We start from the raw sequence: 8,497 nt of genomic DNA on the forward strand, positions 1-8,497 counted from the left end.
GTTCACCACATTACCAACCGATGACAAATTAATGGCACAATCATGTTCCAAATAATATAACCTTGAACCACATTACAAGTCCAACAAAACCATGAGCATAATTTATTTCACAAAGCAGAATTTCATCATGGAAATAAATTAAAATGCATATAGAATTTAAACAAAATGTGTCATTAGAATCAATTCAGTTTAAGGGCTTTCTCATAGATGAAAATGTTACAATAAAGATGTAATCAATTGAGGCCATTTACACCTGGCATTAACATGCGTTTTCTGTCATCAGATTGCAATCGGATTGTGCTTGACCACTTGAAAGTACAGGTGTAAACGCCCCCAAGACACATTGAAGACGGATTGCAATCTGATCGGCCAAACCACCTCCAGAGGTGGTCACGGACGCATTGTGTACACATTGAACACAAGTGTAAATACAATGTGTCCTCTCAATCTGGATACAGCAACTGTATGCAGAGAGGACACCCATTTTGGGTGATCAAATTGCCATCAGATTGTAATCTGATCACCCAAAACGCATGCTAACACCAGGTGTAAATGAAATCAGGCTAATGTGGTCAAGCACAATCTGATTGCAATCTGATGGCAGAAAACGCATGTTAATGCCAGGTGTAAATGGCCTCTGACTGGACCAGATCTGTCCAATATCTCCATATATCAATCTAGCCTTGATTTCAGCTGCAACACTAGCTGTTCCTCCTTTCCTTTGAGCCCTTTCTCTGGGTAAGAGTTCAACAGTCTCCATTATAAAGCTTAGTCTGTCTTCCTCTATTTTTTTTTCTAGTTGAGTGTAGCTCAGTGCCAACATTTGTGCCACTGTTAAACAGCCATGACTGCTGATCCACGGGCCGGTGGTTATTTCCAGCATTCAGGCCGCACAGCTGTGAGGGGAAGGGGGACAGTCTGTCTCTATTGGTGGAGGAAGGGAAAGTTTAGCTCAACTTAGCCACAGCCGTGCTAAGGTCACTGAGGACAGCGTGCAGCCATGGGACAGAGGCGCAGCCACAGTGAGGCGCTTCTCTCTGCTCGCATTGTTTGACCATGGCTTAACATGAACATATCAAACTGATAATACCCAGCTGTATATACCCCCCCCCAATTAAAATAATAATAATAAGGTTAAGAGATACCACACTTTTTAATTATTTAACAACTCATAGATTAGGCTACTGTTTTACGCCAGTGGTTCTCAACCTTTTTGAGCCGACCCCCAAAATCTTTTAGGCTGGGGTTCACGATCCGCCACTGCCCAGCCCCAACCCACCCAATGACTTCCCAGTGGCATGCACTATGATGCACACATTCACATATATGGATTTCACTTACTCACTGAAATATTTTTTTATAGTTTATATAGGCCCTATACATATAGTTTATATAATAGTACATGAAACCATTGGTATTGGAGATTTAATCATCAGAAGAGAAAAATCATTTTCTTTTTCTTTTTTCTTTCTTTTTTTTGGAGGGGAAATCATCAACCCTCCAAAATAATCTATCAACCCCCCAGGGGGTCCCGACCCCCAGGTTGAGGGGGATGTTTACAGGTGAACGTTCAATTATAGGTATAAAAAGTGTATTTATGGAGCAAAACACTTCCAATGTGCTTTAGGCTACAAGATAAGAAATGTGACAATAATCAAGGAAGACAAATATAAATGAGGAAATACAATCCATTGTTCAAGTAATTAAAAACAAGCCTGCTGCTAATAAATGAGCATTCAAACTCTGACAAAATGTATCAATAAAGCTTTGCAGTGAAGCTGGTTTATTTACTGTTATCCATTAGTTTTCTATATGCAGTGGTTTTACCAATAACCTCTGTGTAGATAATATACTTGTAGGATAGCTGTACTGTATTAGATTACCATCTAGTGGCTAATAGCCAGAGGTGCAACTAGGTTTGAGGATAGAGAAGGAGATAGAAACCTATGGCCATTTAGGGGAATACAAAGAATCAATTTTGGTTAATTGCTGGTAAGATGTCAGCTTTTTTTTCTTCCACGCTTTACATAACAATATGAACAATATATAAGACAAACGGGCTCAGACACAGGAAATGAAAAGAAAACAAAAAACAAAAACAAACATACATGTGCTACCAGCCGCATAAAGTGTCCATGTGTTCACAAGAGACGTGTATAGGATGGGATCCCACGCAAGGGGTCCATGAGATACCAGCTGGACGAGCCATACGTCACCTCAGTCACTTGTCATTCTTGACCTCGTCAAAGTAGGCCAAAAACGGGTCCCAGATAGTAGAGAACCTTTTAAGTGAGTTGGTTCTCAGGGACCTGAGTCTCTCCATCTGTATAAGAGATCATGTCCATCAGCCACACCTGAAAAGAAGGTGAAGAGGAGGACTTCCATTCCTTCAGAATGAGTTTTTTGGTGACAGTTCTCCTCAGTGTCAGAGATTGTTGCACAGCTATAGGGAAGTCCAGTGAGGACTCAGAGCAGCTGAAGATGGTGAGTTCTGCCTCCGGCTGTAGGGTTATTTTGTAGGTCTTAGAGTAGGCTACTAGTCAAATATTTTGGCCCAGAATCCTGTTAATGCAGGGCAGAACCAGAAGGCATGCGATAGTGTGCCCTCTGACACCTGGCATCTGTCACACAGTGGTGAGACAGAAGGGAAGATCCTGTGCAATTTATGCTTGGAGTAGTGAAGACGGTGAGTGACTTTAAATTGGATCAGCTGGTGTCTGCTATTAACTGAGCAGAGTTGTACCATCAACAGACTCCTTTCCCATAATGTCAGATGAATCAATACCAAGTTCCCCCTGCCATGCTTCTCTAATCCTCTCAGTAGAGGCTGTGTTGCAGTTGTCAAACAGACATACAAATCTAGAGATAGATGTCAGACAGCTTTGCAGGATCATTGTGTAGCCCAAGTCACAAATAAGGTATCAAGTTCAGCACAGACACATCAGCTGAAGACATTTCTTTTATGTGGTCCTCCATGAGGAAGATGAGGCGCAAAAGAGGCAGACAGAGATGACCTCTTTTGTGACCTCTGGAACCTCTTTTTTTTTTACTTTATCAGAATCAGAATCACTTTTATTGCCACAGTATGCAAGTTACATGCGAGGAATTTGTCTTAGTGTCTGTATGCAGCGTAGCGGTTACATCAAATACAGGGATAAGAAGTAGGAAGATAACTAAAGACAATCACAAAGTTGCAAGTGCAATCAAATCGAATCAAATCGAGTCAATACAATATGTACATGAGTGGTGAAGTGTTCTGTGGATGATAAATATGAATTTACGTTGGATTTACATGAGATTTACAGACTGAGTTAAATATACGTTAAATAGGCAGTGGATTTACATTAATTTACAGTCAGAGTTAGATAAGAGTTTACATTGAATGTACATGAAATTTACAGGCTAAGTTAAATAGGCATTAATGTGCAGGGAATTTACATCAATTTACCAGTCAGTTACCCGCACACACAGAGTTTGTGTGTGTGTGTGTGGGGGGGGTTGTTTGTGAGGTCCTTGGCGGAAGGACTTTCCGGGCCTTGTTGGTGAGGCTGATGGCGGTTGGGAAGAAGCTGGTCTTGTGGCGGGTGGTTCTGATCTTGGTAGACCTCAGTCTCTTGCCGTGGGGGAGTGTCTTAAAGAGTTTGTGGCCAGGGTGGGAGGGGTCAGCCATGATTTTGCGAGACCGCTTCAGTGTCCTGGCTGCATGCAGGTCCTGGAGGGATGGCAGGTTGCATCCGATTATCCTTTCAGCGCAGCGGATGATGCGCTGAAGTCTGTTGATGTCTTTTTGAGTGGCAGCAGCATACCAGACGGTGATGGAGGAGGTGAGGATGGACTCAACGATGGAGGAGTAGAAGTGCACCATCGTGGCCTTTGGCACTTTGAATTTCTTCAGCTGCTGCACAAAGTACATCCTCTGCTGTGCCTTCTTGGTGAGAGCTCTGATGTTCAGCTCCAATTTTAGGTCCTGGCTGATGATGGTCCCCAGGAAGCGGAAGGACTCCACAGTGTTGACTGGGGAGTCACCCAGGGTGATGGGGGAAGGTGGGGCTTTGTGCTTCCTGTAATCCACAATCATCTCCATTGTTTTTTGAGCATTTAACACCAGGTTGTTTTGACTGCACCAAGTCACCAGATGGTCAACTTTCTGTCTGTATTCCGCCTCATCTCCGTCTGTGATGAGCCCTATGAGGGTGGTATCGTCTGCGAACTTCAGGAGCTTGACGGACTGGTGACTGGAGGTGAAGCTGTTGGTGTACAGACTGAAGAAGTAGGGAGAGAGGACCCCGCCATGGGCAGCGCCGGTGCTGATGGACCAAAAGTCAGTGATGTGCTTACCCAGCCTCACATGCTGCTTCCTGTCAGTCAGGAAGTCTGTGGTCCATCTGCAGATGGGGTCGGGCACGCCCAGCTGGGAGAGTTTCTCCTGTAGCAGGGCTGGGAGGATCGTGTCAAACGCCGAGCTGAAGTCAACGAATAGGATCCTGGCATAGGTTCCTGCATTGTCCAGGTGTGTGAGGATGTGGTGGAGGGCCATGTTGTTTACTGCATCATCTACAGACCTGTTGGCTCTGTAGGCAAACTGTAGGGGGTCCAGGAGTGGGTCTGTGATGGATTTGAGGTAGGACAGGACAAGGCGCTCAAAGGACTTGCGATGGGTCTGTAGTCTTTGAGTGCATGTTAATGACATGAAGGCTGCTTGTTCTTGTCCCCTTTTCTGTATGCAGATGACTCTGCCCTTGGGTGGGTCTAACTCCCGGGGGGAGGGGGGGGGGGGGGTCCAGCGGTCCAACTCCCACGGGTCCACTAGTTCCATTAAAATTGACTTGGATAAGATACGCACTTTGTTCTGCACCCAGTAGAGGGCACAGAGTAGAGGGTAGTAGTAGTATGTTATGCCGCCTTCAAATACTGTCAGAAATATCGGAATTATGGACTTTCCTCCTCTTTAACTTACAAAATACTTCCCTGCCAGGCTGCCACAACGTAAAATGACATATAAAACGACTGAATACAAGGATAAAAGCTATTTTATTAGTTATTATTAACTCACGAACCCACTATAAGCTCTACTATAAGCTCTACTGAAGCAAAGTGTCACTGCACCAGCAGCGACACGGGTGGTGAGTGGCCGCGCAGGCCATGTAAATCCAACATCATCTAATTGCAGCGCCGCAGAGCCAGCTGGCTACGCCTCTTGACACGGTCTGGCTACGCCAATTGACACGGTCTGGCTACGCCTCTTGACACGGTCTGGTATACACATCACCCTTCAAAATAAAATACTCGTTATTTTTCTCTTGATTTAAAGAATTACAAGAACAATTATGCTTTCTATCTTCCACACTGAGCGTAGTTAGGCTCGTTTTCAACTCACCCAACACATTTTGTTTTTCATACTGTATATTTTATGGATTTGGAAAATGTTTCTAAATCATTTTTAAAGGTTGTAGACAGAGTAGAGTTTTGCTATACAGTATTTACATTTCTGTATAAAATATTTGGTCAAAATAATTACATTGTTCATTAAAAATTAAAAAAATTTACCTTCAATGAATATTCAAAATTTGACAGTTTCAAGTATAAATGGTGGTAGTGCATCAATGCTATATTTAATCCATAAATAAAAATAAATAATATAAAAATAAATAAATAAATACATACATAAATACAAAATTAATGAATAAATAAAAATAAATAAATAATAGGCTACAAAAAATAAAAAAATAAAAATACATAGCTAAAAAAAAATCAATAAGGTCTCTGCCTTTATACACTGTTCTCAAACTTTTTCATGTCAAGGTCCCCTAAACTAAAACAAATTAGACCACATGGACCCTCATTCGATCATATTTGATCAGGGTCCCCCATCTGATATTAGATGTTTTATTAGGAGATAGTGTGTGGCACCCATGGCCAACATTCTGTCATTGTCAACACAAAAACAGCCCTATATTGCAGCAGACAGACAGACAGACAGACAGACAGACAGACGGGGATCACAGACAAAGCTGTCTGTAGCAGGGCTGAGCAAGTGGACCTGGCTGAAATATCAGTTCTGGAATGAAGGTGAGTAACGTTATTTCGGTATGTTTTATGTTTGTCATTTTTATGTTGTCCTCTCCATGTGGCCATGCTTGCAAACTTATATCAGCTATAACAGATGTGTATGTTACATTAATGTGCTTTCAACAGGTAGACAGACAGTCAATATCCTACTTTCCGACTTTCTGTCTGTCTGCTCGACTGTCTCACTGTCTGCCTGTCTACCTGACTGACTGTTGTCAGACTGACTGCCTGTCTACCTGTCTGTCTGTCTGCCTGACTGTCTCACTGTCTGCCTGTCTACCTGACTGTCAGTGTCTGAACTGACTGTGTGTTTCACTGTCTGTCTACCTGACTGACTGATGTCTGTCTGTCACTGACTGACTGACTGTCTGTCAGACTGTCTACCTGACTGACTGACTGACCGTCTGTCTGTCTAATTGTCTGCCTGACTGTCTCACTGTCTGCCTGTCTATCAGACTGACTGCCTGTCTACCTGACTGTCTGTCTACCTGACTGACCGTCTGTCTGTCTCACTGTCTGCCTGACTCTCTCACTGTCTGCCTGTCTACCTGACTGACTGTCTCACTGTCTGCCTGACTGTCTGCCTGTCCCACTGTCTGTCAGTGTCTGAACTGACTGTGTGTTTCACTGTCTGCCTGTCTACCTGACTGACTGATGTCTGTCTGTCTGCCACTGACTGACTGACTGACTGACTGTCACACTGGATGTTATGTAATTTAGTGTATAGCTTTGTTGCTTTGAATTTGACATTAGGCCAGGCATGACAATCAAGGCCTCTTTTAGCGCTGTGACGTCTGACCCCTTTTGTTTTTGCCCATCCTTAGTCGCCAGCTTTCTGCACCGCCCAGCCACCGTCATGGTCTTCGTCACCGGGCCGGCCTCCTGAAAGGTTCCGCCTGTGTCGTTGGTGTCCGGGCCATCGTCCAGGGTTGCTCCACCCTTCGGCCCTGCCTCCCGGACGCCCTCTACACCTGTTGTACGCCCTCTACACCAACGACACAGGCGGAACCTTTCAGGAGGCCGGCCCGGACACTGGTGATGAAGACCATGACGGTGGCTGGGCGGTGCAGAAAGCTGGCGACTAAGGATGGGCAAAAACAAAAGGGGTCAGACGTCACAGCCCTAAAAGAGGCCTTGATTGTCATGCCTGGCCTAATGTCAAATTCAAAGCAACAAAGCTATACACTAAATTACATAACATCCAGTGTGACAGTCAGTCAGTCAGTCAGTCAGTGGCAGACAGACAGACATCAGTCAGTCAGGTAGACAGGCAGACAGTGAAACACACAGTCAGTTCAGACACTGACAGACAGTGGGACAGGCAGACAGTCAGGCAGACAGTGAGACAGTCAGTCAGGTAGACAGGCAGACAGTGAGAGAGTCAGGCAGACAGTGAGACAGACAGACGGTCAGTCAGGTAGACAGACAGTCAGGTAGACAGGCAGTCAGTCTGATAGACAGGCAGACAGTGAGACAGTCAGGCAGACAATTAGACAGACCGACGGTCGGTCAGTCAGTCAGTCAGGTAGACAGTCTGACAGACAGTCAGTCAGTCAGTGACAGACAGACATCAGTCAGTCAGGTAGACAGACAGTGAAACACACAGTCAGTTCAGACACTGACAGTCAGGTAGACAGGCAGACAGTGAGACAGTCAGGCAGACAGACAGACAGGTAGACAGGCAGTCAGTCTGACAACAGTCAGTCAGGTAGACAGGCAGACAGTGAGACAGTCGAGCAGACAGACAGAAAGTCGGAAAGTAGGATATTGACTGTCTGTCTACCTGTTGAAAGCACATTAATGTAACATACACATCTGTTATAGCTGATATAAGTTTGCAAGCATGGCCACATGGAGAGGACAACATAAAAATGACAAACATAAAACATACTGAAATAACGTTACTCACCTTCATTCCAGAACTGATATTTCAGCCAGGTCCACTTGCTCAGCCCTGCTACAGACAGCTTTGTCTGTGATCCCCGTCTGTCTGTCTGTCTGTCTGTCTGTCTGTCTGTCTGTCTGTCTGTCTGTCTGTCTGTCTGTCTGTCTGTCTGCTGCAATATAGGGCTGTTTTTGTGTTGACAATGACAGAATGTTGGCCATGGGTGCCACACACTATCTCCTAATAAAACATCTAATATCAGATGGGGGACCCTGATCAAATATGATCGAATGAGGGTCCATGTGGTCTAATTTGTTTTAGTTTAGGGGACCTTGACATGAAAAAGTTTGAGAACAGTGTATAAAGGCAGAGACCTTATTGATTTTTTTTTTAGCTATGTATTTTTATTTTTTATTTTTTGTAGCCTATTATTTATTTATTTTTATTTATTCATTTATTTTGTATTTATGTATGTATTTATTTATTTATTTTTATATTATTTATTTTTATTTATGGATTAAATATAGCATTGATGCACTACCA

The sequence above is a fragment of the Poromitra crassiceps genome (assembly GCF_964638095.1).
Source record: "Poromitra crassiceps genome assembly, chromosome: 14".
Taxonomy (NCBI): domain Eukaryota; kingdom Metazoa; phylum Chordata; class Actinopteri; order Beryciformes; family Melamphaidae; genus Poromitra; species Poromitra crassiceps.